This window comes from Arachis hypogaea, chromosome 9 (assembly GCF_003086295.3).
Source record: "Arachis hypogaea cultivar Tifrunner chromosome 9, arahy.Tifrunner.gnm2.J5K5, whole genome shotgun sequence".
NCBI lineage: Eukaryota > Viridiplantae > Streptophyta > Magnoliopsida > Fabales > Fabaceae > Arachis > Arachis hypogaea.
This window is the reverse complement of record NC_092044.1, coordinates 75150898-75161730: the sequence shown is the minus strand read 5'-3', so window position 1 is coordinate 75161730 and position 10833 is coordinate 75150898.

Below are 10833 nucleotides of genomic sequence, written 5' to 3'. Positions count from 1 at the left end.
GTACTGTGACAGAGTGCGTGAGCATTAGTTTTCACTGCGAGGATGGGATGTAGCCATCAACCATGGGTGATGCCTCCAGACGATTAGCCGTGCGAGTGACAGCCGCATAGGATCATTTTCCCGAGAGGATTGAAAGTAGCCACCGCTGATGGTGAACCCCTATACAAAGCTTGCCATGGAAAGGAGTAAGAAGGATTGGGTTGAAGCAATAGGAGAGCAGGCGTCCTTGAGCATATAGTATCTCCATTCGCTTATCTGAAATTCCCACCAATGAATCTGCATAAGCCTTCTATCCCTTTTTATTATTTATTTTCTTATTTCTATTTTCGTATCCCATAAACCAATTTAATCTGCCTAACTGAGATTTACAAGGTGACCATAGCTTGCTTCATACCAACAATCTCTGTGGGATCGACCCTTACTCACGTAAGGTTTATTACTTGGACGACCCAGTACACTTGCTGGTTAGTTGAACGGAGTTGTGATAACAACTGGTGCCACAATAATGATTTCATACAACTCAAAGAATAGTGATCACAATTTCGTCCACCAATTGGCTATCGGAAACTCAATGAAGAGTTTGATATTGAAATCAAAGACAATAAGGGAGTGGAGAACAAGGTGGCAGATCACCTATCCAGGATTCCTCATGAGGAAGGAGGAACACATGATATGAGTGTGAACGAGTTCTTCCCTGATGAGCAGTTAATGACAGTGCATAAAGCCCCATGGGTTGTAGACATTGCCAACTTCAAGGCAACTGGGGCTCTACCTCCAGGGATCAATAAACATCAAAAAAGGAAGCTCATGAATGATGCAAAATACTTTGTCTGGGACGAGCCTTATCTCTTCAAGAAGTGTTCAGATGGAATCCTTAGAAGATGCGTCTCAGAAGAAGAAGGACGAGAGGTACTATGGAATTGCCACGGCTCATGCTACGGAGGCCATTTTGGAGGGGACAGGACTGCAGCAAAGGTGTTACAAAGTGGATTCTTTTGGCCCACCCTTTTTAAGGATGCCAAAGAACTGGTAAGGAGCTGCAATGAATGCCAAAGATCTGGGAACTTGCCCAAAAGAAATGCCATGCCACAGAATTTCATTTTGGAACTGGAAGTATTTGATGTGTGGGGAATAGATTTCATGGGACCATTCCCAACCTCATATGCAAACAAGTACATCTTGGTAGCAGTGGATTATGTGTCCAAATGGGTAGAGGCCATTGCAACCCCAACAAATGACAACAAAGTGGTCATGAACTTCCTCAGTAAGAATATCTTCAGCCGGTTTGGAGTCCCAAGAGCCCTCATCAGTGATGGAGGGAGCCATTTTTGTAACAAACCATTAGAGGCTCTTCTCCTACGATATGGGGTGAAACACAAGGTAGCCACACCTTACCATCCCCAAACAAGTGGACAAACAGAGATATCCAACAGAGAGCTAAAGAGGATTTTGGAGAAGACTGTGGGTGCATCAAGAAAGGATTGGGCGAAGAAGCTGGATGATGCTCTTGGGGCATACAGGACAGCATTCAAAACACCACTGGGAATGTCCCCATATCAACTGGTTTATGGGAAAGCTTGCCATTTACCACTAGAATTGGAACACAAAGCTCTCTGGGCCATCAAGATACTAAACTTTGACAGCATTGCTGCTGGTGCAAAGAGGATCTTGCAGCTGCAAGAGATGGAGGAATTCAGGTCACAAGCCTATGAAAATACTAAGATATATAAAGAGAAGGCAAAGAGGAGACATGACCTGCATCTTGCACCCAGGGATTTCAAAAAGGGGCAGCAAGTACTCCTCTACAATTCCAAATTGAGACTGTTCCCAGGAAAACTCAAATCGAGGTGGTCCGGGCCTTTCATTGTCACAAAAGTCTCACCATATGGACACATCGAAATCATGGATGAAAGGTCAGAGAGGACTTTTACAGTGAATGGACAAAGACTCAAGCATTATCTGGGCAACATGGGGGAAAACCCCAGAGTAAAATATCATCTCAAGTGAAGTAAGGACCCGTCGAGCTAGCGACGATAAAAGAGCGCTTTGTTGGGAGGCAACCCAACCTTAGGTAACTACTTTTTCAGCTGCATTTCAATAAAGATCACAAGTTGTTTCCCCTGCATTGCAGGGAGCTAAGTTTGGTGTTCCACACCAAAACAATTCAAGAGTGAAAGTGCGATTCTAAGTTTGGTGTCCCACCAAAGGATGCTAGTTAGAATCACACTACACTCTCAAAGCACATTGCTAGCTCTGACCAATCAAGGGAACCACTTGGATATAGATTAGTCTTTAGTTAATTGGTTGCTGACAGCAAGATACGAGGTTCTACGCATGCATGCAAGGTTTTGTAGTAGGCAAGGAACTAAGTTTGGTGTTCACACACCAAAATAAGTTCAGAAATCATAAGCATACATGTAAGCTTACTATTCCTCAAGTGCTTGGGAAACAAGCAACTTCCAATAACCCTACAGGAAGCTTATGAGGAGATGGTGCACCTTCAACTAAGAAAGTGAAGCATCAAGAACTATGACAATGACAACAAGAGGGCAACTGGATTGGTGTGGCAAACCATCTCCCAAAGGTTGTATTGCTACTTAATTCCATCTACTCATCGTGTTAAAAATTAGAAATCCGAATGGACTGTTAATTAATAGTCATGTGTTGATTGGAACCTAGTTCAACTATGCATTTTAAGTTTTCTGATGAAGAAGTCTATGCTTGCTAGTCTTTATGTTACTACATCATATCTTTACTTATTTTATGCTTATCTTGTAAAATCAAATGAAAAAGAGAATGATTTTTCTTCAAAAGACCAGAGTGGAGTTCATGATATGGAGTAAGTTTTTGAGTTTGTGGTGTAGTCATAAGTTAGCTAAGTTGGTTCAACCATAAGGTGGGGATGACAACTATCTGGCCTGAATATTATACTTTGAATATACCCATGAGACTAAGTAAATAACAAGATCCTAATAAGAGAAAGGGAAAGAACACTTAAAGTGAAAAACAAAAGAAAAAGAGTAAGCAATAAGGCTAGGCACCAATGGTTTTAATCTTGAGGCATGTGTCTGTGGTGTTCCTGTGTGAGGGATTTACTTGGATGAATAGGCTCTTAGGGGTGCTTTATCACTTGGTAACTTGGGTTAACTAACTCGGGATTATCAGCTGAAAGTCCACTATCAAGAGTAACCCTCACTACAGAGCATTTAGTAACCCAACGAGGTGCTGGACACCAAGGTCTCAAGAAGGAAAATAAATGAACCAGATGCATGTGGTGTGTATGTATGGGGGAGAGACTTGAGGGAGTAAGTCCTTAGGGGTGTCTCAACACCTAGCACCTTGAACCAACTGGTTCAGGAGTGTTGGCTGAAAGCTTATCTTAAAGATTTGCCCCCTTACAGAGCACTTAGCTCGAAGAACACAAATAAGCCCTGGAATGACAATAAAAGGATCAATAAAAGTCTCATGGGATGTAAGCAGAGTCAATGTTTTAGGACATGATAAAGGTCTGAAAGCCAGTAATTGAATGAACCTAAGTTGTTATGCATGAAACCACCATAAAATCAGTGACATGATTTCCAAAAGGATGACTCATTTCTCTTGGCATTCCATTCATCATTCTCTTGTTCCAGTACTTGCTTAGGGACAAGCAAGCTTTAAGTTTGGTGTTGTGATGCCAGGGCATCTTGGCCAGTTTCACTGACATTTTCTTTATTGTTTTTAAAGTAGTTTCATGCATTTCCTTATGAAATAAGCTAGTTTTGGGTAGATATTCACTTAAACCTTGATTCAAGCATACATTATGAATTTTACATGATTTCATGAGGATTTTTGCATGAGTTTAATAACAAATTGTATGTTGCATTACCCATGACTTGGACTAGAACTTTGATGCACTCTATTGCTTGATTTCAGGACCAAAGGAAGCAAGGAAGAACCACTTAGCAATCACGTTAATCTAATTAACGTTACCATTAACGTGGAATGAGAGGTAATTTGCAAAGTTAATGAGAAAAGTGATTGCCAATAACGCTCTCAAAGCCATCATTGCCCACGTTAAGAGTCACGTTAACTAAGTTAACGTGAACTCTAACGTGAAGAAGGGACTTTGAGCCAACGTTAGTGACACTTAACATTATCACTAACATTGGCCAATGATCATAAGTGGATACGTTAGAGTCCACGTTAACTTAGTTAATGTGGCCTCTAACGTTAAAAGGGGGAAGGAAGCCAACGTTAGTGACACTCAACATTGTCACTAATGTTGGCCTAAGGTGAAATGTACCACGTTAACTCCCACGTTAACTTGGTTAACGTGGGAGCTAACGTAAGAGGCAAGGGTGGTCGACAACGTTAGTGACACCCAACATTGTCACTAACGTTGGAAGCACCCACAAAACCCCAAGGAGCCACGTTAACTTCCACGTTAACTTAGTTAACGAGGAAAGCTAACGTTGATGAGTGAAAGATGAACCAACGTTAGTGACACTCAACATTGTCACTAACGTTGGGGATGGCTAAGAATGGCCACGTTAGAAGCCACGTTAACCTAGTTAACGTGGACTCTAATGTGAGACATAGGGGCACATTAGAACGTTAGTGACAATGTTGAATGTCATTAACGTTCTCGAAGGTTGGCAAGGCCACGTTAGAAGCCACGTTAACCTAGTTAATGTGGGCTCTAACGTGAGGCAAAGGGGTACATTGGAACGTTAGTGACAATGTTGAGTGTCACTAACATTCTCGAACTCATACTTTCACTAAAACGTTAACACCCCTAACGTCCTGAGCTAAAGTCTCTGCCCACTTCACACTTTCTCTCTGCAAGTAAAAACCAAGCCCAAATGAAGAAGAGAACTGCTTCAATCTCAAGATCCAAGGGCCTAAGACTTGAAGAGCCAACTAGAATCTGAGAAGAGTAGTATATATAGGAGTAGCTTTGAATTATTTAGGGAGTGCTGGAAAGTTGGGGAAAATAGCACTACTCTCTGTATTTTACTCTACTCTTCTAGTTCCATGATGTATTCTCCATCTTTGTTTTCATTTTCTAGAGCTATGAACAACTAAACCCCTTTCATTGGGTTAGGGAGCTCTCTTGTAAGTTGATGGATCAATACTAGTTTTCATTATTCTTCTTCTATCTTTTCTCTTGATTTTACTTGAAAGCTTTCAATCTTCATCCCATTGGGTAGTTATCTTGGAAAAGAAGCTATTCAAACTTGGATCTCTTCTGAGCCTTAAAAGAGGAATGAAGAGATCAAGCTAGAAATGCTTTCTCATGCTGGACCAAATTGGGTTTGGATGGATATGTGACTCTAATCCTCTCAATACTTGATTTGGGAAATGCATGTGGTATAATCAGTGACAACACTTCATCTCTTCTCATGAGCAATTGACCAAGGAATTGGCTATTGATTAAGATTTGAGATATTGAATTGCAAGAAATTGTAATTCAATCAATTAAGATTGCCAAGGAGATCAATGAGTGCATTGATTGAGGAAGAGATGAAAATGAACTTGATCCGGAGAATTGCAACATCTCCTGCGCCCAATGAACTCCCAAATTCTGATCTCACCCATTCTCTTTAATTTCCGCGTTTACTTTCATGAGCAAACACCCCATTCCCATTTACAATTCTGCAATTTACTTTCAGTCATTTACTTTTAGCCCTTTAATTCTAGCATTTACTTTTTCTGTTATTTACATTCCTGCCATTTTATTTTCTACAAATCTCAACCCAAATTCTGAATTCGCTCAACTAGAATGTTCTTCTAATTAAAGTTGCTTGATCAATCAATCCCTGTGGGATTCGACCTCACTCTATTGTGAGTTTTTACTTGACGACAAATTTGGTACACTTGCCGAAGGAAATTTGTTGAGATACAGTTTCCACATGCATCAGCCATATCTCTTTAAGAGATGTGCAGACGGAATAATCTGCAGATGTGTACCTAGAGAGGAAGCACAAAGAATCCTGTGGCCTTGCCATGGATCACAGTATGGGGGACATTTTGGAGGTGAGCGAACAGCCACCAAGGTCCTCCAATGTGGATTCTATTGGCCTACTCTCTATAGGGATGCCCGAGAGTTTGTGCATAACTGTGTCAGTTGCCAAAGAACTGGTAACTTGCCTCATGGTTACGCCATGCCTCAACAAGGGATCTTAGAGATTGAATTGTTTGATGTATGGGGAATTGACTTCATGGGTCCCTTCCCACCATCATACTCAAACACTTATATTCTGGTGGCAGTAGACTATGTATCTAAATGGGTAGAAGCAATTGCCACACCCAATAATGATACCAAGACCGTGCTGAAATTCCTCCAGAAACAGATCTTCAGCAGGTTTGGTGTTCCCAGAGTACTAATCAGTGATGGGGGCACTCATTTCTGCAATAAACAGCTGTACTCTGTTATGGTTCGATATGGAATTAGCCACAAAGTAGCAACTCCGTATCATCCACAGACAAATGGGCAAGCTGAAGTCTCTAATAGAGAGCTAAAAAGAATCCTGGAACGGACTGTTATTGCCCGTAGAAAGGATTGGGCAAAGAGCTTGGATGATGCTCTGTGGGCATACAGAACAGCATACAAGACTCCTATAGGAACCTCTCCATACCAACTTGTGTATGGGAAGGCCTGTCATCTGCCCGTGGAACTGGAACATAAAGCCTACTGGGCAACCAGATTCCTAAACATGGATGCTAAGTTAGCTGGTGAAAAAAGATTGCTCCAGCTAAATGAGCTAGAGGAGTTCAGACTCAGTGCCTTCGAAAATGCAAAAATCTATAAGGAAAAGGCAAAGAAGTGGCATGACAAAAAGTTGTCATCCAGAGTCTTTGAACCAGGGCAAAAAGTTTTGCTCTTCAACTCTAGGCTCAGACTATTCCCAGGAAAACTTAAATCCCAATGGAGGGGTCCGTATGTGATTACAGAAGTGTCACCATATGGATATGTTGAGCTTCAGGATATTGATTCTGATAAAAAGTTCATTGTTAATGGACAGAGGATCAAACATTATCTTGAAAGCAATTTTGAGCAAGAATGCTCAAAGCTGAGGCTTGAATGAATCTCAGTAAAAGGTCCAGCTAAAGACGATAAAGAAGCGCTTGCTGGGAGGCAACCCAGTCATTAGAAAGTTATCTGTTGTATTTAATAAAAGTTTGATACATATTCTCAAAAGGTGATCATCAAAATTGAAGAAATTCACAGAGTTACAGAAGGATTCAATGCAAAAAGCAGAGAAAAGGAGCATGCTGGCGAAAAAACGCCAGTAAGGGGTGCTCTGGGCGTTAAATGCCAGAATGGGCACCATTCTGGGCGTTTAACACCAGTAAAGGTACCATTTCGGGCGTTAAACGCCAGAATGGGCACCATTCTGGGTGTTTAACGCCAGGTGTGCAGCATCCTGGGCGTTTAGCAAAACGCCCAGTGAAGAAGGGATTTCTGGCGTTTAATGCCAGCCAGGGTACCTGGCTGGGCGTTAAACGCTCAAATTGGCCAACATTTGGGCGTTAAACGCCAGAATGGATACCATTCTGGGCGTTTAACGCCAGATAGGTGGGGGACAGAGATTTTGCTTTCCACTTCAAATTTTTTCAAACTTTCCTGTTTTGATCCATAATTTTCTACATAAACACATTTCAAACTTTCATCATTCACCTTCAAATTTTCAAAAATCAAAATCATTCTTCAAATCTCTTTCAAATCCTTTCCAAATCTTCTTCAAAAACTCAAACATCTCTCAAATTCTTTCCATATCTTCTCAAATCTCTTTCAAAATTTTTGAAATCTCTCCCCCTTCCTTATAAATACACGTTCGGCCATTCCCTTTTTCCCACCATTCGAATTTGCTCTCCCCCTTTCCCTCCTCTTTACTTTCTTTCTTTTTGCTTGAGGACAAGCAAACCTCTAAGTTTGGTGTGTGTTTTTCCGTGATCACTAAGCTAAGGCTCATCAAGATCATGGCTCCCAAGGGAAAATAAACCAATTCAAGAGGCAAGAAAGAGAACACTCCAAAGGACCTTTGGAGTCAAGAGAGGTTCTTAACCATAGAACATGCAGACCATTACCACAAAATAATGGGTCTAAGGTCAGTGATCCCGGAAGTTAAATTTGATCTGAAAGAAGATGAATACCCGGAGATCCAAGAGCAAATTCGAAACAGAGGATGGGAAGTTCTAACCAACCCTGAGACAATGGTTGGAAGAAACATGGTTCAGGAATTCTACTCAAATCTGTGGCTGACAGATAAGCAAAGAATGAATGGAACCGCTTTTCATACCTATAGAACCATGGTCAGAGGGAGAATTATTTACTTCCATCTGGATAAAATAAGAGAGGTCTTCAAATTGTCTCAACTGCAAGACGATCCTGAATCCTTTAATAGGAGAATGGTGAGAGCAGATAAGGGGTTAGATCAAGTTCTAGAGGACATATGCCTCCCTGGAACTAAGTGGACAACCAATTCAAAAGGTGTCCCAAACCAACTCAATAGGGGAGATCTCAAACCAATTGCAAGAGGTTGGCTAGACTTCATTGGGCGTTCCATATTGCCCACTAGCAACCGTTCTGAGGTCACTATCAAGATAGCAGTGATGATTCATTGCATTATGCTGGGAAAAGAAGTGGAGGTTCATCATCTGATTGCTTGTGAAATTTACACAATTGCAAACAAGAATTCCACTGAAGCCAAACTGGCTTACCCAAGCTTAATCTCTTTGCTATGTAAAGATGCTGAGGTGAGGATGGGAGTAGATGAATTCATCCCAATTGAACATCCAATCACCAAGAAGTCAATGGAAGGACAAATGCAAGATAATTCTATCAAAAGGAGGGTGCAGGAGTTCCTCCCTGAGCTCCCTGAAATTGACTACTGGACCCGCTTAGAAGCATCTGTTGCCAAGCTGCAAGAAGCTATGGAACAAATTAAGAAAGAACAGCAGAATCAAAACTGCATGCTCTGCAAATTGTTGAAGGAACAAGAGAAGCAGGGGCGTGAGCTACAGGAGCTGAAGCACCAGAAGCTCTCTCTTGAAGGGTCAAATACCCCACAAGTTGAGGGAGCATCCACTTCTCAAGATCAAGGTTGTTGAGTCCTAACTTTGTGATAACCTCTATCATTAGGAGTCCATTTTAGAGTCATTTAAATTTTTGTTTTCTATTACTATTAGTCTTACCTTATGTTTATCTTTAAGTCTTGTTCTTAATTCATGATTAATAAAATTTAATGTCTATGCCTTAAAGCTATGAATGTCCTATGAATCCATCACCTCTCTTAAATGAAAAATGATATAATCACAAAAGAACAAGAAGTGCAGGATTTCGAATTCATCTTTGAAACTAGTTGAATTAGCTTGATGTGGTGACAATAATTTTTGTTTTCTGAATGAATGCTTGAACAGTGCATATGTCTTTTGAATTTGTTGATTAAAGAATGTTAAACTTGTTGGCTCTTGAAAGAATGATGGAAAAGGAGAAATGTTATTGAGGATCTAAAAAATTATCAAATTGATTCTTGAAGCAAGAAAAAGCAGTAAAAAAAACAAGTTTAAGGTGATCCAAGGCAAAAAGAGTGTGCTTAAAAACCCTGGACACCTCTGATTGGGGACTCTAGCAAAGCTGAGTCACAATCTGAAAAGGTTCACCCAGTCATGTGTCTGTGGCATGTATGTATCCGGTGGTAATACTGGAAGACAGAGTGCTTTGGGCCACAGCCAAGACTCATAAAGTAGCTATGTTCAAGAATCATCATACTTAACTAGGAGAATCAATAACACTATCTGAGTTCTGAGTTCCTATAGATGCCAATCATTCTAAACTTCAAAGGATAAAGTGAGATGCCAAAACTGTTCAGAAGCAAAAAACTACTAGTCCCGCTCATCTAATTGGAACTAAGTTTCTTTGATATTTTGGAGTCTATATTATATTCTCTTCTTTTTATTCTATTTTGATTTTCAGTTGCTTGGGGACAAGCAACAATTTAAGTTTGGTGTTGTGATGAGCGGATAATTTATACGCTTTTTGGCATTGTTTTTAGTATGTTTTAGTTAGTTTTTATTATATTTTTATTAGTTTTTAGTTAAAATTCACTTTTCTGGGCTTTACTTTGAGTTTGTGTGTTTTTCTGTGATTTCAGGTATTTTCTGGCTGAAATTGAGGGACATGAGCAAAAATCTGATTCAGAGGCTGAAAAGGACTGGAGATGCTGTTGGATTCTGACCTCCCTACACTCGAAGTAGATTTTCTTGAGCTACAGAAGCCCAATTGGCGCGCTCTTAATTGCGTTGGAAAGTAGACATCCTGGGCTTTCCAGCAATGTATAATAGTCTATACTTTGCCCGAGATTTGATGGCCCAAACCGGGGTTGCAAATCAGCCTCAGAATTCCCGGCGTTTAACGCCGGAACTGGCACAAAAATTGGAGTTAAATGCCCAAACTGGCACAAAAGCTGGCGTTTAACTCCAGAAAAAGTCTCTACACATGAAAGCTTCAATGCTCAGTCCAAGCATACACCAAGTGGACCCCGGAAGTGGATTTCTACGTCATTTACTCATTTCTGTATACCCTAGGTTACTAGCTCACTATTCATAGGACCTTTTGACATTATTTCTGTATCCTCATGGTTGGGGGTGAGGATCTCTGTTGTGTCTTGATGGATTAATGCAATTACTACTGTTTTTCATTCAATCACGCTTGCTTCTATTCTAAGATATCACTTGTTCTTCAACTTGATGAATGTGATGATCCGTGACATTCATCATCATTCTCACCTATGAACATGTGCCTGACAACCACCTCCGTTCTACTTTAGATTGAGCGAATATCTCATG